Genomic DNA, 27,582 nt, shown 5'->3' on the forward strand with positions numbered 1-27,582 from the left:
AATTCCTCCATATAGTCACATTTAATAAATATGCAATATTGCTCTCTTTTCTCAAGACCAGATAACAATGGACCAATTATTCTTTACTGCTTTCCAAGAAGGCTTCCCATTGTACAGAGAGGTTTAACATCTGGATCAATGCTTGCATGATTCTTAATGAAGTCCTTTAGCTCTTAGAAATTATTGAAAAAACATCTCCTATGGAATACAAAGATTAGTTTAGCTGGATGCCGTGCTGAGCAGTGGATGTTTTTCTTGGCTGGCACACCGCAAACCTGCTTCTATTATCTGCACCAAGGAAGGATCTCCAGGCTTTAGTCCAGTAAACAAACATTTTCTTGTCATTCAGTGCACTCTGAAGCTTCTTGGTTTTCTTTAATGCTGAATTAACTGGGCCAAACTCTGGTTGTTGCCGTTGCATTTTTGCCTTGCTCTGTACCCATAAAGGAGACTCAAAGGAAACCCTGGGGGAAAAAAAATATAAATGACATAGCCCTAACTGAGAAATCCTACGTGTCTGTCCTGTAAATGCACATGGTAAGACTTGCCAGAATGAGGATTAAGCTGTGTGAGAGGGCTGTTGGCAAAGGGCAGGAAGCCCATGCCAAAGTGCAAGGTGCAGCATTGAGGCCGTGCTGAGGAACCAGCCTCTTCAGCGTGCTTCACATCACTGCCAGCTACACCCTTAGAGGAAAACCAGTCTACAGATTTGTGATGTTCTTTGTGTGTGTTTTTGCCTCCTCCCCTCTGCTGCACTTTAGATGGAAGGCAGTGTCTGTGGGGAGCACCAGTGCTTGTCCTGGTGGCCCAGAGCCCACGAGTGCCAGGGGGAGGCTCGCTGGGACAATCGGACACTCATGGATTGTGATCCCGTGGCTGCTCTTACACAAAAAGGGCAGGACTGCAAACAACCCTGTCAGAACAAGCACACACCTGGAAGAGCAGCTTTTTTTCCCTCATGTGAGTAGCCTGATAAGAGTGTGAGCTGATCCCTTCCTAGAATGCCAGGTTTTATTCATAAATCCCTTCAGCACTTTTCTCTAACTCTGGCATGCCACTCCAGTTCTCTGGGTTTCCATCTAACACAGTGTCCTCCATCTACTGAAGGGTTCTCTGTAATTCTGCTAGTGCTGGCTTCAGCAGAGGTGAAGTTCAATAAATCTCAGCTGGTGAATAAGTCTGATTTTTAGTTGAAGAGATAAATGACGTGAGAGAAGCAATCATGGCAAAGAGTTGTTCTGGTAAAGCGAATCGATGCATGCTTAAAAATGTTGTTCTGGGACCTGTGTTTCATGGGATGACCTGAGAGAGCTGAGCAACAAAATCTTTGCTTTCCCTCTGAATATGAGTGAGAGTTCTACAGCTAAATGATTAGTTTAATACTCTCTTTGTAAATTAAGACATACAAGGAGAGAGGCACTGAAAGAGGGACTGTGGCTAGAGGGTTCGCAGCAGTTCTACCCACGCTGATGAACAGCATGGCTCTGTGCTCTCCAGCAGAGGGACTGCAGAAGGGAAATTACATCTGACAGGTTTATTTCTACATTACCTCCATTTTGGCTAAAGGCAAAATTGATTAAAAAGAGAAAATACTTAGGATGTTAGGATTTGTGGCTGCATTTCTGTGCTGAAGTCCCAGCATTAATCTAGACTTGGCTGCGCTGGTTACAGGAAAAGGTAATTCTGTACCAATTTCAATCTGTGTTTATTTTTAAAGTAGTGATGTAATTATAGAACTTTTTAAATGCATGAGGTTTAAGAGTTCATCTGTCAAGAGAAGCACAGCTGAGAAGTGGTGAAAAAACTGAATTTAGTAAGAAACACCTGAGAATGGTGTGCTTAGCAGGGTAAATAATTGGAATAAACAGCTCCTCTGGAAAAAAATTATTGTACTAGTAAAATATTGAAGTGTGATTATTGTCTACAGAAATACTTTTTCTAGTTCAGTATGTACAGAGACAGACATGCAAACAAGGACAAAAGCAGTCACCTTATACAAAGGAGCAAATTCAAAAGTCCTGGGGGAAAGACACTAAAGTGATAAGTGCCAGATTTCTGCCTTACCTTTTGTGTCAGTCCTGTTCATCTGTGTTTTTACAAAAATAGTGCTGAGGTTATAATATGGCTTTGATTTTTGTCAATTAGCCAGATTCACAAAGGATATTGACCAGTTAAGGCACCAGCTAGGACTTGTGTAAATTCAGTTTGCATTACAGTGAGCTGCTAAAAGGGAGGGGATTCTGCCTGTTCGTGTTTAGGGTGTAAATGAACTCAATACAAGCCTCTCCTCACGAGGAATTCTAAGAGCAAGTTAAAATATTCTGTAAAGAAATAGATTATTAGCATGTTGAAAAAGGATGAAGCAGAAACAAGATGAAAATCTGACAGAACTAATAATCCAAATGTTTGTGTCTCTCACCCTGTGAGGCCAGACAATTTTTGAAATTACCTTTCTTTATTATTTTTTTAATTTTAAGTCCTATAGCAAGTACCTAAATGAAACTTTTTAATATTTCATGGATTGCACATCTTCTAATCTGTTCTTTATTTAATTTTTATGAAAATTACCCTTCAAATTTGTTTTATTCATTTCTGAAAGACCCATATCTTATGCATTATAATTTTTTAATTATCTTGATTTGTGTACAGCTATGACTAGAGAAAATTACAGTTTGAATTTCCAAAATAACTGGTGTAACATACATGGCATCTAAATGATGTTCCATATCCCTCATCAAAGAGAATTTTGGATGGTCTTTTGAAATGTTTTCCTTGTGCAAATTAGAGACTGTAATTTCAGTTTTGTGTTTCATTCCCCAAATTAGCTTAACCCCGTAATAATACTGTTTGCAAGCAGCCCAGATATTAATTGTCATGGCTTCCCCAGCCCTCAGCCTTGCCTAACATCTTCCTAAGGAGATGGCATTCTCAGAAAGACAAGTGAAAAGGTTTCCTTTCACAGGGAAGCTCTGAGAAATGAAATACCCAGCACTGATGTGCGGTGGGAAGTGACAGAGACTGATGCCCTGACTAAACAGGTTTAATTAGTTGTTCTTGCTGCAAGTTTTATCCTTGACACCCACTGACATGCCTGGGCCAGGAGGGCCAGCTCAAGGCAGCCCAGAGCTGCCAGCATTTCCTTACCACTTGTGTTAACTCTGGCTTTTCAATGGTAGAAGGAAATAAAGCTTCTCTGATGTTCTACTGTCACAACTGTTGTGGTAAGGGGTCTGAGGAATAGCCATGATGGAGTGAGAAACCAGGCAAACCTCCAAAGGCCAAGCAGGCCCTTGTTTGTCAAGTACTTCATGACAATCCAAATTATAACAACTGAAACAGCAAGCACTTATCAAAGAGATGAGTCAAGTGGCAATATCAGTGTTCCAGTGCTGTATTTCCATCTCCAATGGCTTCAGCCTTTGATGATTCTTAATCTCCAAGGTCAAAACTGCTGAGCTCAAGACTTCTTTGATGAGAAAGGAAAGGAGCAAGGTGGGGTTCTTTGCTCCTCCCCAGGTTGTGCTATCACTGCATACACCTCATTTTTGTAAGAGAAAACCAGTCAGGTCCAAGGGCTCACAACCTCTTTCCGCAGGTCCTGACTGTTCCAGGCTCTCCAGACAGCTGGTGCTCCTGGAGCAGTGCACCCTGGTGTGACCTGGATGACCATCAGATGCTGGACATGCAATTCCTTCTAAGAGCTACCAATCTGAATAGCCAGCAGGATTAAATAACTCTTATGCAGCCATGCCAAATGAGTGCATGTTATGCAATGTTTCACTGTCTACCTTGAATGGAGCATGTGTGGTGTGTCTGGTGTGCAAGGCAAGCTGGCTGCTTTCCACAGGGAGCTACAGTGCTAACCCAGCCACTCTCCTGGTGGGACTCTCTAAGGAGCCTCCTGTTTCTAGTCCTGATTAAGTCCATCAAACAAAAATCTACTGTGGGCAGAGTTTTCAAACTCCATAATCTAGAGTGCAAGTGTGAACCCTGGTATAGACCTGAGACATGCAAGGTGACAGTCAGGGTCTGGCCCCCAAAGGAGGAGGAGCAGGGGGCACTTGAGCAGCACAGGCTGACACACACACTCACTCACCAGCAGCACTGGCTGGAGCTGCACTCAGCAGATTTTTTATGTTTCATCCTGTATCTTTGATCCAAAAGTATTTTACTTTAGCAGAAAGCTGTTTGTACCTCCCCTAGCATACGTACAGTATGTGTTGTGTTATTCTTTTCTCCAGATGATTTAGACAATGCTTTCCCTGGCTGCTCTCACTGCTGCTGGTTCAAGATGCTTCATCTCCCACACAGTGACTCTAAATTATTTGTATTTTTTGAGTGTGCCCCGGAAAACTTGCTAAATCTGTCTTTCAGATCAGGTATTCAGTTCCACCCAGAAGCTGAAAATATATGACAACTTTCAGTGTTTTTTTCCCTCTCTCTGGAACTTAAAAATACAGAACCCTGTGAAAGTGAATGAGAAGCCCTGCTTATATAAAGCTGGTAGAGCTTTGCTGAACATTCAGATTGTATTTGAGGCAAAGCTTAACATGCAGATGAGGTTTTATAATTCTTCATCTCTCCTGCTCTTCCTTGTTTCCCTGTAATGGATTTTGATTTATTTGATGATGGGATCAGACTTCTCTGTATCATCAGGAACCTTCACAAGTTTTCTGCTAAGGGAAGGGATAGTAAGATTTGCATTACGGTTTTTTATTATTTTCCTTCCACTGCAACTGAGATTTGAGAAACCCTGGTAAGGCAAAATTATTTTTTTTCTAGATACAGATCTATAAAACAATAAAAATATAAATATGTATATGTGTACTGATAAGGATTATATAATATATTCTGTTAGTAGCTGCAGGTAAAGAAAATTATTTTCTACCTAAGACTATAAATGTGTTAGGCAAATTTTCTCAGCTTAGAAAGTTTCTTCTGTGTATTTTTATCATTGGGCATTCTTGTCAGAGAAAAACTGCCAGAATCTTGATGTACCCTGGATTCATTAGCGGTTGGTAATGAATCTGTGATTCTATAAAATGCCTGTGAAGCAAACACAATCTCTTCATAGGTTTTCCTGTGTTAATAGTGTTCCTGCAGCTATCCTAGGTCACATACGTATTCATCAAACATCTGTCTTTACTTGCTGGCACACTGAGCTAATGATATATCCAAGAGTCTGTGCTGTACCAAAGTTGAGATGTGTGCAAGCTTGCACATGTGTTTCCCAGTAAAAAGGGAAAAACACTTAAGCTTACAATGCCTTCTATTTAGCTTACTTATTTTTATTCTGCATGTATTTCATTATTATTAGTAACAACTTTTTATCAATGTTACCATAGAAATAGAAAATTCTAATTCCTAGAATCATGCCAAAACTCATTTTCCATCCTGTTTACTTAGTTGCTCTATTGCAAACAATGCTTGCTAGATAGCTGTGAATAATTCAGAGCAGCTACATTATCTGGCCAGTTTATTTTTGTGTGCAATATTCAGCAATACATTTTACATGTTGTTCTGGAAAAGAGTCTTGTGAAACTATGCTGAATTTTAAATGCAAAACTATCAATGAATTTCTGGGGGGAGGAGGGTGAAACCCTAACAAGAATCCATAGTCTTAAAGGAAAGGAAGGACAGGGCTGTAATTTATGTACTGAGTAGCTCTTTTGTCTTTGAAAGCCATTTTGTACTAATTCATAAGATGTGTTTCTTCAAATCAGTACATATATGTTTTATTTTAATGGTCCTCAATGATCATTAGGCATAAACCATGTAGTGAGCTGCTTTCTAATGTTTCTCCTGAGAGCTCAGACTGTCAGTGGAACTTAAGGCACTGCAGCTGTGTCACCTACAGCCGTCTAGAACTGAGTCATTTAACCATAACATTACAATCTATTTAATTTTGAAATACTAATTAATTGCCAGGGGAGGGGGCAAGTGATTCTGGAACTATCTAATAACCACACTTGTAATGCAGCCATAAGTCAGAAAATTAAGTCCCTTAAAATAAGATCTTGTTGTTCCATAATTAATATAATTAGGGCCCTCCACTATGAATCCTAAGAGTTTGGAAATAATAATTTCAAAAAATTCCTACTGTAACAACTGAATCCAGTTTAAAAATCAACATATTCTTTCTACTTCATGCATCATCATCATCATCACCTACTTCAAATTGCAAATGTCCTAGAATCAAAAACTAGCAAGCAATTTTGTTAATGTAGCAGAAGGTGGAAAAGAATACAATTCAGTCTTCCACAGCAATATTGACTGTTGTGCCAACAACCCTGCTCCTGCTTCATGGTACTGCATAATTGGAAAGAGACAAATCAGAGATTTACAGCACCTTTTATACAGCACAGTATTTTTACATAGCCATCCTCTTGATTATTCTCCCCCCAGCATGTATATTATGGCCATGAATAAAAAGAGAGAAGAGGAGGAAAGGGAGATGTTACCTATGTGTAGGCTTCTGAATCTGTCTTCTGGCATTGAGAATGAGAGCACTGATTTTATGATGCATATAGCCTTTGGTGATTCTGGTCTGTGTTTACAGATTTGCTTGCCTATTTTCTACCATTTGCCTGTTTCCTTACAACCTGTGTAACTCAAAAGTGAATCTCCTTTTGGTATTGGATGCTCCTTTTGTTTCCTTGTATGCTGTAAACAGCAAGAGCACCTCAGAGTTGAGCATCAACACAACACAGGTAAATAAATAAATAAATAGGGTAAATAACATAAATAAGTGATTCAGCTCTTAGAAAGAACTTCACAACTGGCAAGTTTCTGCACAAACTCCTGCATTTCCACACAGTGGACGGCTGCATTTGTAACAATCCCATCTGGAGACACGGCAGTGTCACAGGCACTGAATCTGCACCCACATGGTGTGCTTGAGCCCTCAGTGGCTGTGCTGTGTGCTCCAGCCTGGTTTATGTGCAGCTACTGAAACTGTGAGTGCAAAGCTATCCCTAATGTCATGAATCACCTCTGCCTCAGATCTGCAGATGCATCTCTCAATGTGTTATCCTTTTCTCAAAGCTACCCACCTGGGAAGGTCACTGCAGTACCAGCCCATCTTTACACACTACAAATTGGACTTTCCACATCCTTTCAGCCTTTCAACCCATTTTTGCATTGCAGCATGTGAGTGTCTGTCTGTGCAAGCAAAGTGATGATCATTTCGATCAGCCCTGCTAGCAGCACTGCCAGCCCTTTCCCCACTGCACACAGGAGCACATCCCATAAATATGGAGTGACTGCAGCCAGCCATCTGCAAGGGAGCCAACACTCAGCTGCAATGAGCAGGTAATGCTTCTGTAGTCAGGATTTTTCAACTGTGGTTTCTCTTTTCACTTGAAAAGGTTTTGATCAAAAATGCCAGTTAAAAAAAAAAATCCCACTGTTCAGTACATTTACTGTTATTAAAGCTTCATTTTTTCTCTGCTGTCTCTTCATATGTCCTCCTTTAAATTAAAAAAATGGGCAACTCAACAGAAAGTTTCAAATCAAAGCGAAATTATTGCTGCTTGTAAAACTGTGGTAAGATTATTTTAATGTATATTACTAATATTTTCAATGTCCTTGCTCTGATTACACCATTCAAAAAATGTTTAGAAAAATGCATATCAGTGCATATCAATAAGGATAGATTGAATTTGAGTGCCTTTATAGTGCTGCTGATAAAATTCTCACTTGCCAGAACAGAGTGTGCTGTAGTAACAGCAAGAGCATATCTGCACATGGTGCACCTCGAAGCAGAAATCTGCTTTCCCCTGGCAGGCTCTGTAACATCTGTGAGAGGTAATGGCAGAAAAGTGGAAGATTTAGCACCCTTTGCCATGTTTGTCCATGCTGTGATAGCTGATGTCTGATGCTTGTCTTTGAACTCTGTTTCTGAGCAGAATGGAGTGGGCTAAAGATCTCTGTATCTCTGACTCCTTTTGATTAATCTCATTTCACTTGCCCATCTCTGTGTCAGTGTCAGAGAGGCACTGCCTGCTGCAGCCAGCCCCATCTCCAGCTTTCTCACTCCTGTGCAATTTACAGCAAGTGCTTCTCCTGCCTCACTCTGGGTACATTTGGTGTTATTTTCCTCTCCTGCAGATCTGCAGAGCAGCACACTCCTTTTACTCAGCCCAGCTCCTGCTGGCCTCTGAGGAGAGCACAGTCTGAGTGGTACCCACAGCTCTGCTCTCACAGAAGAAACCACAAACCACAGGATGGATTCAGCTGGGAAAACCCACCCATGTTCCTGCTGGAATCCATAGGAACACAGGAGAAACACGGCCTGGGGCTGGTTAACTCTTGTGCACCTCAGAAGGGGGAAAGAGCTGATGGCTTCTTCTTCAGAAATGGACCACAAGGACTAGGAAACCCTGGAATTTACCTTTTTTCTGCACTGATGACAATTTTGAAACTGCCAGTGAAGTGCTGTCCTCTCGAAAGAGTGTGCATTTACTGGAATAAATCACACTTCTCTTCCCCTCTGTCAGCTATTAATAGTGGTAAATTTTAATTGCATATGTAAATAAAAACACTGTGTACTCATTAGTTTAAATATGTTTTTCATTAGGCAAATGAAATGCTTATTGTATGTGATGCAAAGCTAAAAGGAGAATGCTAACAGCATCGAGCAGTTTGGGAAGTATAGTGACTTGAATTTTTAAAGTTCTTTCTCAGGATAAAAATAAACCATGTTTTAAGGGATTATTATGGGCAAATTTTGCAGTAGAGGCATCTTGTTTCTTGAAATGGAAAAACAAAGTTAAGTGACAGAAGTATGGGTAGGGTGTCAAGGCCAATGCATTAAAACTTCTACTAAAAGGGAGAGACAGCACGTAAACTTGTATTACTATTTATAGCATTGGCTATTTTAGAGATGGTAACTGCAAGGCAGGCAGCATTTTTCAGTTTCTATGTAGAAAAATCCTGACATGTCTCACATTTTGATATCTTGAAACATATTGGTCCCAAATTACATCACTTCTCTATCGTTAATTTTCAAACTCTTGGAACACCACACTCCAAATACACTTTTTGCTATTTTTAGGGGCTATGCAATTACAGTCAAGAAGATACAATTTTTCAGTTCACTAATCCATACTTTCAAGCTTGGAGTATATTTATCTACCTATGAGCTCATAATTTGTTTCCTTTCTATCAACAAAATACCCAGAATTTAATAACTAATTTACTTTTAAACCTTCTTGTCTATGTCCTTCCACTGTTCTGCTCACTATGAAATGAGAGAAATCTTATCAGAGACACTTATTAAATTAGTATCATTTTATACAAAAGCCTGCCCTCTAAACACTTAAGTCTTAGTGAAAATATGCTCTGAAAGCATGACTTCCTAAAGTCTCAGAACAGTTTAACAATCTCCCTTAATATCCAAACATGTGTTTCATGATTAATATGAGAATATAAAATTTCTCTCCCTGCAAAACTCAGAGCACCAAATGCACTTTCTTCCCAATTGCTTGAAAAAGAGAGCCAAGATAAAAACCATTTTTTTTCTTTTATAAATATCCATGCTTCCTCAGTTCAAATCCTATCAAAGTTTTATACTGGAGCACAGTAAAATATTTATATGCAAGATGTAGCAAACGAAATGCAAGGGCTGGCTAGAGGGCAGTCTCTCAGAATTAACACAGAGCAGTCTAAAAAGGACTGTGTCAGGCTTCCAGACTCTTCATTTGCCAAACTAAATTGTAGCTAACAGTGCTCATTGCCAACAGAATAAAGGCAACAGAGATTCCATTTTGTATGAAGAGTTATTGCACGTAACATATTGTTGAAAACATATTAATAGTTTTTAAGACCAAAACAGGACTATGATATCAAATTGGACTTACTACCTAAGACAGGCCAGAGGGTTTGTCAGTGCCCTGAACAAGTTTATGAATTGAGGCTGAGTTGGAGCAAAGTTTTGAGGATGATATTCAGCTTGCCATGGCTGAAAAGCCAAGAACCAAGTAGTATCTTTTGTATCATTTTGCAGAAAATGTTTAAAAGCTCTTGTAATTTAAAAAGCGGTGCCCTGTATTCAATTTTTTCACTTGTCTGGATCAATCTTCCAGTCATTGCATCATATTTTATTTCACCCTACCACTGGGCCATCTGAGGAGAATGGGGGTAATAAAGTTGAGGGGAAAAAGATAGAGGTTTTGTCAAACAAAACAGTTTGAGTTTTGTTTTAACAGATTTAAGGAGGCTGTGATGTAATACATGATGATATCCCATAATATATAATAGGTGCCGATCTCACTTTTGCCCTTGATGGTCTCAAAATATTTATTCTACTCTGCTGTATTAGAACCAGTAGGCAGTGTAATGTGTAAGTAACATTCACTGGGTCTTCATGCTTTCACACACCAAGAACAAAAATCCTACTTCAGTTGGGATCCATGCCCCAACAAATCCACGGGACTCATTTCCAAAGAATTTGAGCATAAGAGCCCACCAGGCCCCTTGTTTACAGGCTAAGGTGAATTAGAAAGCAATCAGAGCCTGATCTTCCCTGTCCTTACTGTTCAGAACAGAAGTTCCCGTTGATCTATAATGCATGTAGCATTTCTCCAAAGTTATATGTGTCAGAGAGAGTGGTTATCTTCTACAAGTGTTTCCACTGATCTCCAGATGATTCCTTTGATTCTCATCCAGCATCAGATCCTCTGAACGATTTCTCACGAGGTTCCCCTCCCTCTCACCACTGAATTTCTCTAGGTAGGAGAAGATGAACTTCAGAGATGTATTTAATATCATACACAGATCTCTTCACGCACTGACACAGCTCAGTGTAGCTTTTAACAGCTCCTTCTTCAGGTTCCTCAAGAAGCTTATGGTAGAGGTGAGAAATCTGGGGCTATGTAACACTTCAAGCCGTAGTAAGCTCTCAAATATTTAAATTGTAGATACATCTAGACTGAGTGTTTTTAATGGTAAAGTGTAATGATATGTAGGTAGATGAGGAAATGTAATTTCTGTGTAACTCATCCTAAACTAGCTTTATCCCATTTTATCCACATTGAAATGTCTTATCTGAAACTTGGCTCAGCAGGAAGTGGTAACATGTCAAGGATCCAATTAACATTATCTCACTCCCCTGGTTTTTTCTTCAATTTCTCTGCCTTATGGGAGCTGCTTCAAGTTGTGTTGTTACTCACAGTGAAATGGATTGATTTTTGGCATGGTTCTGATTTGCTGCTACCTTGAATACCACTGGAGCCTCTGAATATGTATAAAACAGGAACCTCCCCACAGGGGAAAATCCACTCATGAGTGTGCCATCAGAATTCTGGATGGTTATGTCTTTGTTCTGTCTGGATTGCTTTGTGCCAACTGTGAAACCTTCTAAACCCAAGCGCTATTGAATGGTCCATTTTGTAGTGTCCAACATCAAAAGGAACATGAGTTTGAAGTACAGTCAGCTTGCCAAAATCAAATTCAAAAAGAGGAAACTGGAGTGCTCTTTAACAGGGAGAGTTAGAAAGGTAATTGTAAGCTGTATTTGACACTAAGGAATATGAATAGGAGGGGTGAGAGAGGTCCATGATGAATATATTTGCACACTAAGATAATTACTGTTTATAAATAAAGGAGCAATTATCAACTGCAATACTCTGAACAGCAGAATTTTACCTGACTTCTTCCAGCAGCAACCATAATATCCTTGCAAGGCAGCATCAGAAGAGTGCCTGTAAAGGGGTTCTTAGGCAAGCAATGCTAAATGCAAACACTACATAATTTTTCAAAAATTAATTGCCTTTCAGCAGAAACTGCAGCGAGACTCTGCTTTGGATTTTGTTTTGCCTTTTCCAAGATTCCCAATTACAATATAAGGATCTCTTGAGTGTGCTGAGCTGGCAATCTTTTTTACCTGTTTTGTTTAGAAAATTTTCCAGCCTCCGTTTCCTCTTCAAGCTGTTAGTATAAATTCCAGGTTATGAAGGGTCATTCGCCAACATAGAGACTTGTGGGAGGTAGAACAGGAAAAGAGAGAAACTTTCTGTCTCCAAACTGTTCCCTTAAATGCAGTTCAAGACAACTAAAGATACAATGTGATTTAGAATCTGGTTTGTTATGTAGTTAAAAACAGTATCTTGCCACTGTATTTTTTCTACTGACTTGTATCAGTTTTGACATACTGTTTATCTATATTTAGCAACAGATGTTTTTCAAGTCAGTACTCAACTGATTAACTGGGAAGCATTTATTTACCATCTATGCATAACTAGGAGAATGAAAATTAGAACACTGAATTAAATTGAAGTTGGTAGCATCCACTGTGGAGGCAAGCCATAAAAAAAAAAATAATCCAGCAAGTCCATTGTGGATCAGTTTTCACTCTCTTCCTTGAGATTCTTTCCTGCTTGTAAGACACAGTGGGGTTCTCCGTGCAAAGCAGTATGGAAAACAGCATTCCCCAGGGAGAGGAGCAGCATCTTTTTGAGATGAATATCTGTGATGTCTTGGGAACTACTGTTGCCTTGCAGGAATGCTATCCATGCCAACATAAATCATGTGCTCCCAGGTGAGTCTGATAATCTACCTAGCCCAATACATATACACAGTCACTAGGGATGTGAATAGAAATCTATATATGTGGAAATATGAACAAGAAATCCTTGTGCAGTGTGCACAGGGATACAATGTCAGTGTCTCAAGACTATTGGACCCTGATCTGGAATGAGCTCAGATGTGTGCAAGCCTTGATTCACAGCACATGGAAAATGGCATGCAGATCCTTATAATGAATTTTTGAAGAAATGCTCTGGGCTGTCCCTAAGTGGGACTGACTCCTTCAAATCTAGCTCTGATCATTAACTCATGAGCACAGCATGATAATGTGCTTCAGCTGGGGATGCCTCTGGAAGCGCAGGTAAGTGATGGAGATGTTCATGTGAGCAGCACGTTATCTCCATGTCAGCTGCAAGCTCTGAGGTAAAGCAATGGGCTGCAGCTTGCAGAATGGCTGCTCGAATCCTGAAATTCCTGCCTGTTAAAAGCTGACTAAGTACCCTCTTAAAGTATGCAGTTTTAAGTACCACGTCAAATATTTATTGGTTCAGCCTGGGAACTCTATTTAAAAAGACCATTTCCAAGCAAATTGCTATGAAAACAAACTGCCTCACAATTCCTCACACTCACACATGGACACAGCAAAGCACCTATTAATGCCTATATCCTGTCATCAAGTCTTAATATTTGAGAAGCCTTTGATTCCTGTGAGACTTGTCATTAATGTTAAAAATTATCTTAAGCACTTGGTTTCCAAAGTTCTGCTCCAAAAGCTATGGACCTTAGTGGGACACCTTGTTTTGAGCGATGTGAAACTACAAATACCACAATAAGTGACAGCCAGGCATTTTTATTTTGAGAGTCCTCAGCATGATACTCCTAAAAAATGCCTTCTTAGGATAGTATTTTGGCAGGTTTTTAATTCCTTTAGAATTTTATGATCTTGAAGCATATGTCTGAACAGATATATTTTGAACAGGGAGGGGCATATAGCTCAAATCTAAGACTTGTTCTACTGAATCTGTGCCCAAAGTTTTCATGAATCATGAATATGTCTATTCCCACTGTAATATTTCATTTTTAAAATAGGTTGCAAAATCACATCAAAGAGAAACTAGCTTGCAAGGCTCACATATAATGGCCATTCATAATTAAACTCACAGAGTAAAAATATCTTTGCAGTGTAGATACCAGGCACCCGTTTATGGCATTATCCCATTATTTTGGGATTTCAGAACTGCAGAAATAATGGCAGCAGGGTAAGGGGTAAGGAACAGAGAAAGAAATTCCATACTTCAGTGACCCCAACCATCACACTTTTGATTTTTGACAAGCACTCATTCATTTACTGTATGTCTCATCTCTAGTAAGTATAAATGCTTTCCTTAGTAACATGAAAATGTATTTTCACAAATAGCAAGGGAAAATACCTGTGCATTTCTCTAAAATGAACTATTTTCATTGAAGATACAAACTAGGTTTTCACTGAGCATTTTTTACTGAGCCTTTCAGCACCAGGACTGTAACAGTTGGTTCCTTTTGTAACTGAGGCCAGTTACTTTTGAAAGCACACTCTGCTTTCTGCTCACTGTAGAAAAACCTCAGCACATTTCTGCAAGAAATCAAAGATATAGCTTTTCTTTTTTCCTCAGGTTCAGAGTGTAATTCATAGTTTTAAGGTGTCTCCTCTCCAGACAGAAGCAATGAATGTACAAAATTGTTTCATTTCCAGACATACACCCCAGTTTACAATCCTTCTCTCCCTTTCTCCTCTATTTCTCTACCACTCACATCACCCAAGAAACAAAGCCATATGCCAGGCAGACATCATAACTACCTTCACTAACATCTGTTACAGGCCAGTTTCAATGCTATTGCTACTTCTTCTCTCATTCTGTATGTATGAGCTGGTATTAATATCTCCAAGGAAAGCAAATGCATGAATCAATGTGTCTGAATCAATTAGGCTGAACGAACGAAGCACATGTATAAAAAAAGCATAAATATAAAAACAGCATGTGCTCTGTTTGTACATGCAGATTCTGTGTTGAGCATCACGTGTGGCAAGGGGCACATTGTGGAGGCCACATGCAGCTTGTCCAGGAAAGGCAGAGCAGACAGAGGAAGAGTCAGGAAGACAGACCCTTCATGCAAGTTGTCACAGCCTTCCCTGAAAAAAAGGTGTGGGCAGTCCCTGGGGCTGTGCTGCTTGTGTGTTCTGCTGCCACGCAGGTCTCAGAGGAAAGGATGGCAAACAGCTCTCCCATGGAGCCAGAAGAGCAGAGGACAAGCAGGAGAGAGCATCAGAGCACATCAGGAACCAGGGCCAAAAGACCTAAAGATGTGGTGCTGCCTGTGAAGTCAGTGATCATAGTAAGAAGTTTTTCCAAAGTGAGACGTCTTCAGAAAATGCAGCGTGTCCATCCTGGGAAGAAAAGCAGGGAGAAGGGAAGGTACTATCAGAAACCATTTCTGAGAGTTGCTGCTGAACAGGCCCAGTGTGTATGACAGCTGCCCTTCAGCTGCTCCCATTGGATTTCCCTGCAGGAGCGATGTCTGTCCCAGTGCTGCTGGCAGTGGGTGTGCTCACTCACCTGCTGGCTGACGTGGGGCCAGCTTTTCCAGCCCCACATTTCCTCGAGCACCTGCTGAGGAGCCAGTGCTTGTACTCTAGCCCTGCCAGCCCAGTTCAACCCCTTGTCAGGAAAGCAGCCCCCTGTCAGTCAGTGAGTAATGGCCACAGCCAGTGCCACATTGACTCTGGCCCCGGCCCCCGTGGCTCTCCCTCCTCCACTCATCCATCACACCTGTAATTCAAGTCAGCTGTGTCACAGTCAGCCACCTCCAGCTACCCTGTCCTAGCAGGCACAGTCTGTTAGAATGATTTTAGCAAACCATAAGAGGAGTTAGACACAGGTAGCTGACTAATAAGGGAGAAGGGTGATTTGGCTGGGATGTGTGAGGTGATAGATACCTTTCTATAGTGCTCAAATGAGCACTTTTCAAGATACAGGGTAGCTGTGGCTGAAAACTCCCCTCCTTCAGCCAGGCCATTGTCCTGTCCTGTGTGTGAATAGTGCATGGCCCAGGAACTGGATCTACTTCCTGCTGTATAATGTTCTGAAGAGTGGTGTCACTGCTATTTTGCTTTATGTGATAGCAATAGGCATTTTTGCAGGAGAAAAATATGTACAGGAAGCTCTCCAAGGTCAATATAACAGTCTAAATAGCCAGATGCTATTTCCTTGTGAATTACAAGGTTGAGCAGCCAAACATCTCTTAGTCATGTAAATTATGAAAATTCTGAGAACTGCAGTGCAGACAAAAAAAAAATCTACGGCTGTTGAATCATTTTCTCTGGTTCAGAAATGACCATATCTTACCCTTTTGTTCCAGATTTTATTTGCATTGCATGATTGTGTTTCTTCCTGTCAGATCTAGGAATGAAGCTAACATCTTTGCTTTAGGATATTGTTCTTTTATTATCAAAAAGGCATTCAACAGACTTGCAGAGATTCTTTTCAGACATGGAGAAAATAATACAAAACCAGGATTGAGCTATTCTTTTTAAGCTATCTGCAGTTAAAGTGATTATTAAACCCCAGGACAGGTTTAAGGGTAATCCAGATGAATATTGTTTTCATCAAAGCAGTAGTAAAGTAATCTGCTTTTTCCTTGTTGCCTTAGGACTGACATTAGTAAAGGCATACCAAGTGAAATTGGGAATTATTTTCCTCCACTTCCTTTAAAGTTCAGTTTTTATCAGTAACTGCTCGTGGTTATCCGATGTAAGAAACTTTACTTCCTTTTGTAAAAATGCCATGAATAAGTGTTTTCCCACTTTCACATGGGAAACATGCTGTCTTTATGGTAAAAAAAAATGCCACAAGATGAAAATGAACTCCTTTTCTGGAACAATAAATAAATAAGGGCTATGCAGAAAACAAGCAGAATTAGAAATATGTGAATGCAGAACAGATATGAGAATAGCAGCATGTGTTAATGCTACTGACTTGGGTCTCACCTAAGAAGTAGGGGGTAAATGCTTGTCTTTTGTGGATAAAGTCAAAGGGCAACAGACTAAGTAATAAAGGAAAATATAGGGCACAACATTTCATGAAACAATTTATATCAGGACTGCCCAGGTCAGGACAAAGTAAGTGTAAAATGCACCTAAATTAGAATAATTAGGGTTAATAGCCCCTTTGATATTATAATGAATAATTATTTAATTCACAGGTCAAAATCTATCTCTTTGACTTCCTCGGAATTTTTTTCTTAAATTTTATAGAGTGTAAGAGGATAATAGCTGAAACAAACAGCACTGCATCTGGAGGAGGTTTGTTGTCCATATAAACTCAATCATTAAAGTTAATTCTACTTCATTCACTGGTTCCCCAGTTTGATCTTCCCAGCTGCTTCTCTAGAGAAACAACATTCTTATTTTTATTCTGTTTTTTTCTGTTAATCTTCCTTGGTCTTACATGGCTTCTTGCAGTGGTGCTGTCAGCAAGATGATGTCTAGTCCCAATTAGAAATTCAATCAATATTCACATAATGAGGGTTCTAGCAAAACCATGTCATTTAGTTCAAAGACATGGATGTATTACTGTAGCAATTCAGGATTCGAGTAATTTAGGGCACCTCAGTGAAAAAAAGATAAAATAAAGCTGAAGGGCTTAGAGGTAGTTAATTGTTACTATGGCAACTTCCTAAATAAGCTTTAGATTCTAGTCATTTTTCAGTTTATTTGGAGGCAGAACAGAATCATTAAATATGAAACTGATTTAAAGCTCAGAACAGTTATGGGATCTTACAGTTTCCTGCTGTTCCTTGCAGAGTTACTTAAAGTTTGTCCATCTCAACTTTGAACTGTGTAAAAGAGCAAGATGCAGCCTGCACAGATAAAAAAATACATCATGTTATGTAACAATGATCTAATTCAGTAACTTTGGCAATGGTATTTTTACATTTTTATGTCCCAGTAGAACTCCTTTTCAAGAGTCCACCCTCCCTTCCACAAAACCTCCATGTGTGGAATAGCGGGGCTACATTTTAACCTGGTCCTTAACCAGGAGAATAAGGACCCAGGAGAAAGGCTGCCATATGAAAATCATGCTGTGCTGATTGTGTCCATTTGAGAATGAATATATTTGGCCTCTTTGGTGCTGCATCACTGGGCAGATCCAAAGAGCCTTCTGCAGGCAGCAATGGAGACAGAGAAGAGGGGAAGACAACAGAGTCAAGAAAACTCTCAGTCCCTGCACAATAATTAGGTGGGGATCTGTATCAGCCTAAACTTTTTGCATTATCTCAGCAGCTATAACTCACTTCCTTAACCACTCCATAGTGTGTGATAAAGCAGCAGAGGCCATGAAATAAAATCGTGTCTCAGTAGGAGAGACCCCCTGGCTTCTCACAGGAGTAAATTCATACCTCAGACCGGTTTTCACTCTTCTGTAGGCTGGAAATCTCTGAAGTCACTGAGTCATAACTGCAAAGTTGTCAGGGAATGATGCCTTAGGTGTGAAGATGCTTAGAAGACACCTCTAGAGGTGAAGGTATCAGCAGTGTAGATTAAAGCAATGTGTTCTTCTCAAACAAAAAAGCAGGACAGGTTACCTGGCTGTGAGCTCTGTGCTCCAAGGGTGAGGAGCAGCTGCTTCGTAGGCATCTTTAAACCAACTTCAAGGAGGTTAACTGAGCAGGATGGGGAAACTGAGGTGTTCAGGTTTTGCTCAAAAGGAGGTAAATTAAGGCTAGAAGAGTGACAGGCTGCCTTGTACATGGCTGAGTCAATATGACATTGTCATAATTCCCTTTCCCACCATCTGCAAACCTGGCTGTCTTTCTGTCGCAAGTAACAGTCCTGGATATTGGAGAGTCACCCAGCCCAGGAAACACCTGGCTGTGTTTGACACGCTCAGAGTGACTCTAGACTTTCTCCATAATCAGTGTGGGGGAAACAGGCTTTGCCAGTCCATGGCCCATTCCATCCTAGGGATTAAAGAGCAAAAGAAATCATCCCTATATCTTGAATTATGAAACAAAAGTGTTGAAAAAATGTCTCTTCATTCATGTTCCAAATTAAATTGTTCTGTTCACCTAAAAAGAGAAAAAAACACCTTTGTTTTGAAATATAAGTTGAACATCAAAGTCTCATGATAGAAACCAGTCATAATAGATATAAGTTCAAATTCAGACTGGTTCCATGTTACTTCATCAGGCTTAATTCTGTTGGTCTTGGTCCCTTCTTTTGTCCTCAGATAACTCCTCCAGACTGTTTTCTGATTTAGAACAATAAGAACGCTCTTTCAAATTCACATGATTAAAAAGAAATGTGCATCCAGCTGCAAGAGAAACTGTTTTTCTCTCCCATCTGAAAAGGCTGCACCATGGGCAGGGATTCTGCACTGCCTCTTACTTGCACCACTCCTTTTCTATGGAATTCCAGACTCCAGAGTTATAATTCAGGGAACTATAGTCAGGAGTAACTTGGCTTAATTTCTAAGAAGAATCAAAAATACCTGCTGAGGAAAAAAACAAAGGAGAATATGATCTGATCCCAAACAGCCTGAGTATTATTTATTGTATTTTCTTTTCTTTGCTGTTATACAACCACAGCACCCAGCTGTTTGCTGTGTTGCAAGGGAAGTATTTTCAAGGTTAGCACAGAAGTAATCAACCACTCAATGGTGGCATGAATATTCATATCAAGACACATTATGAGAAAGTAGATAGAGGTAAATATGCAATTTAAATATAGACTACAGCAGGAAATGGGACATGAAACAGTAATTAAATAGTGAAAATTACATGTTATTTACATAGGTAAATACACTGCAGGGGTTATGCATGTGAACTTTTCTATTAGCATTTGTTTGTTTTTGATTTAACCCTGATTTAAAAAGGAAGGCTTTTAAAGCATGAAAATGGGAAGAAAGAAACACTTACTTTGGACTAGAAAATCTGCATTGCCTGAAGAGTTACCAGGTTGGGCTGTCAGCCAGGTTTCACAGCTAACGTGGATCAGAGCAGGCCTGGACTGCAGAAGGCACTGGTGGCGATTCTCTAAGCACAGGCTTTCTCCACAGCCCTGTGATGCATTTCCTTTCTGATTGGGCAACTGGAAGCCTGTAGGTGATGGGAACAAAAGCCTGAGCTCCTACTGCCCGGGTTAGATGGAAATCATACGGCTCTACTGAATTTCTGGGGGAAAGAACATTTAGAAGGGGACAAAAGTATTTGCTTTCCTTCTTCAGGGAACACCTAGATTTAGACTGCTTTTCCTTTCAGAAATGAAAATATGGCTCTGTCTATTTGGGTCAGCACAAGCACACTCTCAGCATCCACAACCATCACACCAAAGGCAGTAATACTTTTTTTTACTTCTATTGTGAACTATGTCATCTTGTTGGATTCCTTACCTATGTCTGTTCCTTTTTTCTGCTTCCTTAACCAAGAGGAAGGTTAAGGTAAAGGCTTGAATAATAGATCTCCTTTCTTCTCTTCAGCTACCATGTACACAGAGTTCACTGATAGTTTGGGATTCCCAGAGAAAACGACTGCTAGGGAATTAATGAGAGGAAGAGGGATGGAAATAGATTTCTGTCTTGCAAAGGCTCATTTCTTCCTTAGCCTTTCACTTCTGGGTTGCTTTTTCTTGGGTATCTCTTGAGTCTGCAAGCAAGAAAAACTACTTCAGAGTCCACAACACTTATTTATTGGTGAATACATGCAGTGAATAGCTGGGACTACTATGCTCCACAATCACATAAATATTCTTTTGATTCTGGGTGAATCTCTGCTGAACAGGCAGTCATAAGTCAAGTGAGGGAAGGGTCTGCCTCTGCTCCTTGGTGCATCTTTGTAGAGGCTGATCTTTGATGTTTCAGATTTGCTGTCTTCCTATTCTTTGCTTTTCTTTCCCTAGGATTTTACAGCTTTTCATGTCAGTGTTTTCCTCTTGAATCCCTGAGCTTTACGTAAACCCATCTCAGCAAATACTGGTGAGCCCATTGTTTTGCTTTCCTTAGCCTGTGTGGCTTTAGCTCATAGGTTTTCTCACACCTTAACAGCATTTTTGTGTAAAACTCTGCCCGACCATGGTGGCAATCGTGTTGTGTAAAAGCAGGCTGGGTGTGTGGACAGCCCAAGCCCTCAGCCACAGGGCACAAAGGATTGTATCTTCTCATCACTCTCCCTCCAACTCACAGCAGCTGCCCCAATGACATAAGGAACTGCAGAATAAAGCACAAAGGAAAATTTGTAAGACAAGTACATGGTGCTGCAGTGCAGTAACATATTGAGGAAATTCCTGTGTGTAGGCTACTGAGCTGGCACTTAGCAAATGCCCTGACTGTGGTCTGAGAGGGCATTGCCCTCCTGCAGCTCCTGTGCTTCTTAATATCAAGAAATGCAGATGTTTGACAGGGACTGGGAGGTTTCCCAAAGGGCAAGTGTCTCAGAATTGGTGTTCTGGGCAAGTTCCAAGCTGGTCAATCCCACTCTATTAAAGTTCACCTAAAATATGGGTTACTGTATTTTTAAAATCTAATTAAGTCTTCAATTCAGAAATCATGATAATGCAACCTTTGTTCTTGGCTATCTTTCATTTCCAGTTTTCTTTTCATCAACAGACGAGTGCTTGTGGATATGAGGAAAAACCCTGAAAACTCTTCCTATCTTTTATGCATGCTTCAATGCACAAGTGCTCTGCATGAAAGTGTGTATCTTTCCTCTGTAGAGTGCCTGTGTATATTTGATTTGCCACTTCCCCTTGTGGAGGTGGCAGCACATTGGTCCTTATTCTTTATAGGAAGTTTATTACTTTTTGTGAAGTGTTTCAAGACTTTGTGGACTAAAAGAGTGTGTTGAGATAAAGATTATTTATTATTAATCACTCCAAATACATTTGTTCATACATTCTGAATCTGGGAACAGTGTGTGATAAGAGACAGCTGCATAGCTAGGACTCTTCCTGAAAGCATGCAAATTATTTTTCAGATCTGAAAAGAGGTGATGGGCCCAAACAATTTTCTTTTTTCCAGTTGTATCAGATGGGTCAATGCAAGCTATTACTTTTCCCAATAAAACATAGCACATTGGGGGGATCTCCAATCTTTTGATAAAATCACATTGTAGCTAACAGAACAAGCCCACAAAAAGGATGTTAAATGTCATAAAAATCACCTAGTCTCAGATTTGAATCTTTTAAGTGAGGTATCCCTTATCCCTGTGTGCCCAAACAAAATTGCTTAAGGCAGCAAGAGGCAATTCAGCACAAGAAATAAAAGCAAAACCAGCCTTCCTGCAGAAACTAGACATTTTGTGAAACCAAATGGAGCAGAGTGAAGAGTGGATGTCCATGACTGAAACCACCGTGACAAGACAATCTCTCTGTATGTCAGATGGATAAAATAACAACTGACTCCACTGGGGAAATTCTATTGAAACTTGCTCATACCAGGCCTGGGGGCTTCCTCAGAAAAGGAAATTGAGATTGTAGTAACCTTCTTCACCTGTTCAAATGCACCTTTTTTTCTCATTAAGGAGATTGGGAGCATTAAACATCTGTTGCTTTTGGATCCAGTTTGAAATTGTTGAGTATTTCACAGGAAGCAATTTTTAGGAGGATAATGCATCTAACTTGGGCTGAAATAATCTGAGTACCTGTGACATTTCAGACTGAAAGAAGGGACAGAGTTCCTCAGAGCAAGCCTCTTTTATTGCAGTGACTGCAGTCACTTCTAGAGACTTTGACACAAAAATATTTTATTCCACTTTATTTTTGGGCAGTTAAGAGGAGTCTCCATGGAAGGGGGAAGCTAATTTTTGCCTTTCCTGGTAACAGTTTAGTAGTCAGTTCCATTTGGGACGAATTCCAAAGGCTTGTTTTCCTCCCTTTCACATTATTCAGGATAGAGAAGTGTTGCAATTGTCTTCTGAAAGGGCTTATATTTATATTAAGGATAACCACAAATTTCAACAGTGTTTATCTCTGAAACCTGCAGGTGACTTTCCAAATTATGGACATGAGGCAAAAGAGATCCTGTTCTGTACCTTGCTGTGCTCAGTAGTGCACAGTGCTTTGGTGGAGTCCATTTTCAATGAATGACTCGGGGAGAAACAAAACCTGAAATGGTCACATGAAGAAGACACTGCTGAATTTCAGGTTCTGCTAAACTGAGGAGAAGGTGCTGTCATAGGCATGCAATCCATATGGAATATTCCTCAAATAACAGCACTGAAACCTTTTCAGAGTGAGCCAGCATCAATTCAAAGGTCCAGGGTCAACTAACAGAGTCACTGGAGTCCATTCCACTAAAAATCCACAATTTGTAAACACCAGGCCACCAGCTTCACCTTCAAGAATCCACATAGCTTTTAGAAAATATCCTCTTTACTCCTTCTCTGATTCAAATCTCCTATCTCTTTCCCTCTGTGTTAACCTGAGAGATTTGTACATAACAGACTACAGCAGAGGGTTTAATCTCAGTTGAGGAATTTAAGTAGCATTGTACTTAATAATTTTTATATCACTTTCTTTGACTTAAGATATTCCTTTTTTTTTTTTCTTTTCTGTTTTAAGCTCTCAAGACTGAACAGCTATTCTTTAAGGTATTAACTAACTTTTTCTAACTTAGAGTCCCTATGTGCATAAGATTCTGCTCTGTAAGACATTCTCACACAGTAGACATTCTGGCATAAAATCTCAAAATCCTTGGTTTGGGGAACAGGTTTTGCCATTTCTCTACCTGCTGCCCAAGATAGGAGCAGTGACTGTCCAAGACTCCTGAATGCTGTTTCAAATGATTAATTCAAGCCTTACACTCAAGAACACACAAAATATCATGATGAACTTTTGCAAACAGGAAAACAATATCTCCAGGTATTTGTGTTCAAGATTTGATTTATATAAATGACATTTTGCATGTAAATATGCAGCCATTCATTTCACTGCCTGCCAAGAGGCATTTCAGCTAAAGCCATTGATGCTCCTCTTAATCTAAAATGTCATGTTCTCATATGCACCTACTGCAAAGGTTATCACACCCATCTGAAAGTAAACAAATTATTTGGCAAATAATTAAGTCTCACCAAATTTTCATCTTTTCTCCCTGGTTAAAATAACTTCTATCAAGGAATATGAGCCCCCAGACAAGCATCCATCAATTCTGAGCACCTGACTTAAGATGATATGAAAATACTAATTGCCTTCCATTCACCCCAAACAGGCCAGAGTCCCAGATCCAGGGGGATTGAACAGATGTGCTCAGAGAACACAAAGTCCTGCAGGCAGTCCTGTCTGTAAAGCTTCCTTGGAGTTTTATGAATAACCAGGTCCTTGCTTTCTGTCTTTCCCAAATCTGGACTTGCACTCAGAGCCCTGCATGAGTAGATCATTTATAACATGAAATTGCTGTGGCTCAGTGTGTGTTGAGATCTGTGTTTCTTCAGAAAACAGAGGTTCACTTCAGGAGTGGAAAACATCACAGAGCATCTCTTATTTTCTCCTTTTGGAGTTCAAAAGGCTTTCAGGCTTCTGATCTACAACTAGAAGATCTGATCTGCTACTTCAATACATATTTACTGAGTATCTCTGATGTGTCTATTGTCTGCTCTGCAGCTACTGCAGCACAGCTTTCCCAGGCCCCAGGATGCTTCCTCAGAACTGAGGCCACAGCAGAAGTACCTCAGGCACTCCTATATCTCCCTATACATTTGGTATGTTATAGATAGTTCTGGGGAACATATGAAACCCAGGCTCTGAAAGACAAATTTGGGTCATGATGATTACATGAGCTTCACCCTCCTGCTGCAGGATGCTCCAGTCACTGCCTCTGTTGCTGGGTAAAATTAATTCATGCCCTACCATACAAAAATTCTCCAAATTTCAGTTAATGCTTTCGCCTTTTTCCCCTCTGCTGTATTCGTTCCTCTCCTATATTATTTTAAAGTAATCAAAGTTTGAATTATTGATCCCTGCTCCAGCAAAACAACCCAGTACTCTGCAGTTTGTCACACGTGCAGTTAAGCTGCTGCCATGGAACTGCTCTCCTACAGTGTGACATTGCCTGCAGCTCAGAAGTCACCTTTGTTTCCTCTCCTGGACTGTTCAATAGGAAGCCCCAGGGATGCCTGCCTCATTTTAGTCTCTCTCATGTCAGATATAATATGTATGTATCTTGTTTTGTGATGTCAAAATTTAAAAAAATTTAAAAATCATAGCTTTCATATTATATGCCCAAATTTCGGATTGAGATATCTCAGACAGGAATTCTTTTTCCTTTACCCAAACACATGCTATACACAGTAAGACAAAGAATAAAAGGACTGGAGTCTGTCTGAGGAAATTTAATTTTTTTCTGCTCACTTTTAAACCTAGCAGGAAAAAAGCACTAAAATTCAGGTCTTGTTTCTTTTGTTTTCACTTTCATGCATGTTGTACCTTTTATTAAAAAACAATAACAACAAAGAAGATAGAAATGAAGCATAAAGAGGAAATGTTCTTTCATTTTCAATCACAACAAAATTGATGACATTTTTCACTGCAGAGGCTAACTTCCTCCCAATTCAGACTGAAGGATTTTTTTTCCAAACTCAAATGGCATATATATATGTATCTCCCATAAATTAGGGGAGCCTGCAGAGGTTGCTATTGTTCAAATGGTGTTACTTTATTTTTCCAGTGAGGTGGCTGTGCATCCATCTCCTGCTGTCCTTCACCCCTGTGTGTGAGCTAAGTACCAATTTTATTTTCCCTCAGATGTTTCTCTCTAAGGCAAGCTCCCAGAGCTAGGAGAGGCAGCTAAAGGAAAATAGCCTTCAGATTTCAGCATTTAGGAACATAAGCAGTAGTCTAATTGCTTAAAAGGCTGAAGGCTTGCTCTTGAGCATGGATCCACCCCTCAAACACAAGGCCCACACACGTCCAGCAAAGTTCCCAGAAGGATCTGTGATGGTCTGCAATGGAGGGTGAGTCAAATGCTAAGGCAGCAGAAGAATCAGTCACTCACCTGTGAAACTCGTCCTTTAATCAAAGCTTTGTTTTAAATCTAGATTTTGTTTTCTTCCAGTCCTAATTTCCTTTTTCGCCCATTCCACCTGAGTTGTAAAGCTCGGTTTTGTCTACAGAAATGAGAAGTCTGTAATCATCTCAGTTCCGTGCCTGTACCTGGAGGTCAGTCTCCAGGCCTGAAACAGAGGCAGAGTTCTAAGTACATGTCCTGTAGTTTGTAAGATAAGGCTGCCCTTTTCATGGGATGCCAAATTATTGCTCCTTGAGCAAGAGCCAGTATCCCAGGAAGAGCTCAGCCTGAGCCAAATCACCACTTGTGCTTGTTACTTACTCTGTGGTGATAACCTCTGGCTTAAAACTACATTTGTGGCACTCAACTGTAGAAGAGATGATGAGCTAAATTGCTTCCTGAGTGGCACTCACAAATAAATATTTGAACTGATCAAACAAAAAACAAGACTCTGAAGCAACAGCAAAACCAGCAATTAGTTTAAATTTGTCATTGAAAACGTAAATTTTTTTGAGGCTGAAAATAGTTCAGCTACAACATTTTGCGAAAAGCCAAAAGACACCATATGAGCTGTTTTCCAGGATTCATCAAATGGAAAGAAGATCACAGAATCACAGAATGACTAGGGCGGAAGAGACCTTCAAGATCATCAAGTCAACCTGTGCCCTAACACCTCAACTAGACCATGGCACAGAGTGCCACATCCAGTCTTTTTATAAACACTTCCAGGGATGATGATTCTACCATCTCCCCAGGCAGACAATTCTAGTATATAGAATACTTACTCAGAGACCTGACCTTCTTCCAAAGATGATAAGTCTTTTTATTTCTAAGTTCCCCCAAAACCTCATTGCCCAGCCAGACTGGACATTTGCCATGTTGACTCATCATCTTTTGGCACACAGGGACAGTTTGTTCCTGTGCCCTCAAGCTCTCTGCTTTGAAGCACACCCACCTTTCCTGAACTCCTTTTTTTTTAAGGGCTGCTTCCCAAGGAACTCTTTGAGTAAGTCTCCTAAATAGACCAAAGTCTGCCCTGTGGAAGTCCAATGTAAAAGTCTCATTGATGTTCCTCCTGATTTCCCCAAATATCCAGAACTCTATAATTTCATGATCACTGTGCCCTACCACCACATCTCCCACCAGCCCATCTCTATTTGCAAACAACAGATCTGACACAGTCCCTCCCCTGGTGAGCTCACCCACCAGCTGTGACAAAAAATTATCCTCCTCACACACTCTAAAAACTTCCTGCATTGCCTCTTTTCTGCGTATTAAGCTTCCAGCAGATTTCTGGCAAGCTGAAGTTGCCTACAAGAACAAGGTCTGATGATCCTGAAACATTCTCTAGCTGCTTATAGAAGAAGCTGTCCACCTCTTCTCCCTGGTTGGGAGGACAATAACAGACTCCCAGAAGGATGTCAGCCTTGTTGGCCTTGACCTTAATTCTTACCCACAGGCACTCAACTTCATTGTCATTCATTTCAATAGCTATGGCATCAAAAGCCTCCCTAATATAAAGGGCCTCCCCTCCACCTCTGCTCCCTTTCCTGTCTCTTCTGAAGAGCTTGTAGCCATCCAGTGCAGCACCCCAGCTGTGTGAGTCCTCCCACCACGTTTCTGTGATGGTGACTACACCACAGCTCTGCTGTGGCACCATGGCCTCCAGCTCTTCTTATTTATTACCCATGCTGTGTGCATTGGTGTACGTGCACCTCAGCTGGGCTACTGATCTCACCCCTTGGCTCTGCTTCCAGACAGCCCAGCTGCATCCCCTTACCCCTTCAAACCTCATTTAAAGCCCTCTCAATGAGTTCTGCCAGCTCATGAGCTAAAATCCTTCTGCCCTTAACAGAGAGATGGAGCCCATCTGATTCCAGAGGGCAGGTGCCTTAAAAGCTGCCTCATGATCAAAGAAGCCAAAATTCTGCTGATGACATCAACTCTTGAGCCACTTGAGGATAATGTGGGCTCTCCTAACCCTTTCATCATTTTTTCTGTCGCCAAAGGGACTGAGGAAAGGACT

General features: G+C 40.4%; 1 protein-coding gene across 1 annotated transcript in view; it reads left to right on the forward strand.

Moving 5' to 3' along the window:
• NRG3 (neuregulin 3) overlaps nucleotides 1-8,556 on the forward strand; it is a 394,566-nt gene extending 386,010 nt beyond the window's left edge. Inside the window, exon 10 of the transcript XR_006163020.1 lies at nucleotides 8,110-8,556. The gene's annotated coding sequence lies outside the window, so the exon portion shown is untranslated. The remainder of the gene's footprint in view (nucleotides 1-8,109) is intronic.
• Nucleotides 8,557-27,582: the final 19,026 nt, after the last annotated feature.

The sequence above is a fragment of the Catharus ustulatus genome, chromosome 8 (genome assembly GCF_009819885.2).
Source record: "Catharus ustulatus isolate bCatUst1 chromosome 8, bCatUst1.pri.v2, whole genome shotgun sequence".
NCBI lineage: Eukaryota > Metazoa > Chordata > Aves > Passeriformes > Turdidae > Catharus > Catharus ustulatus.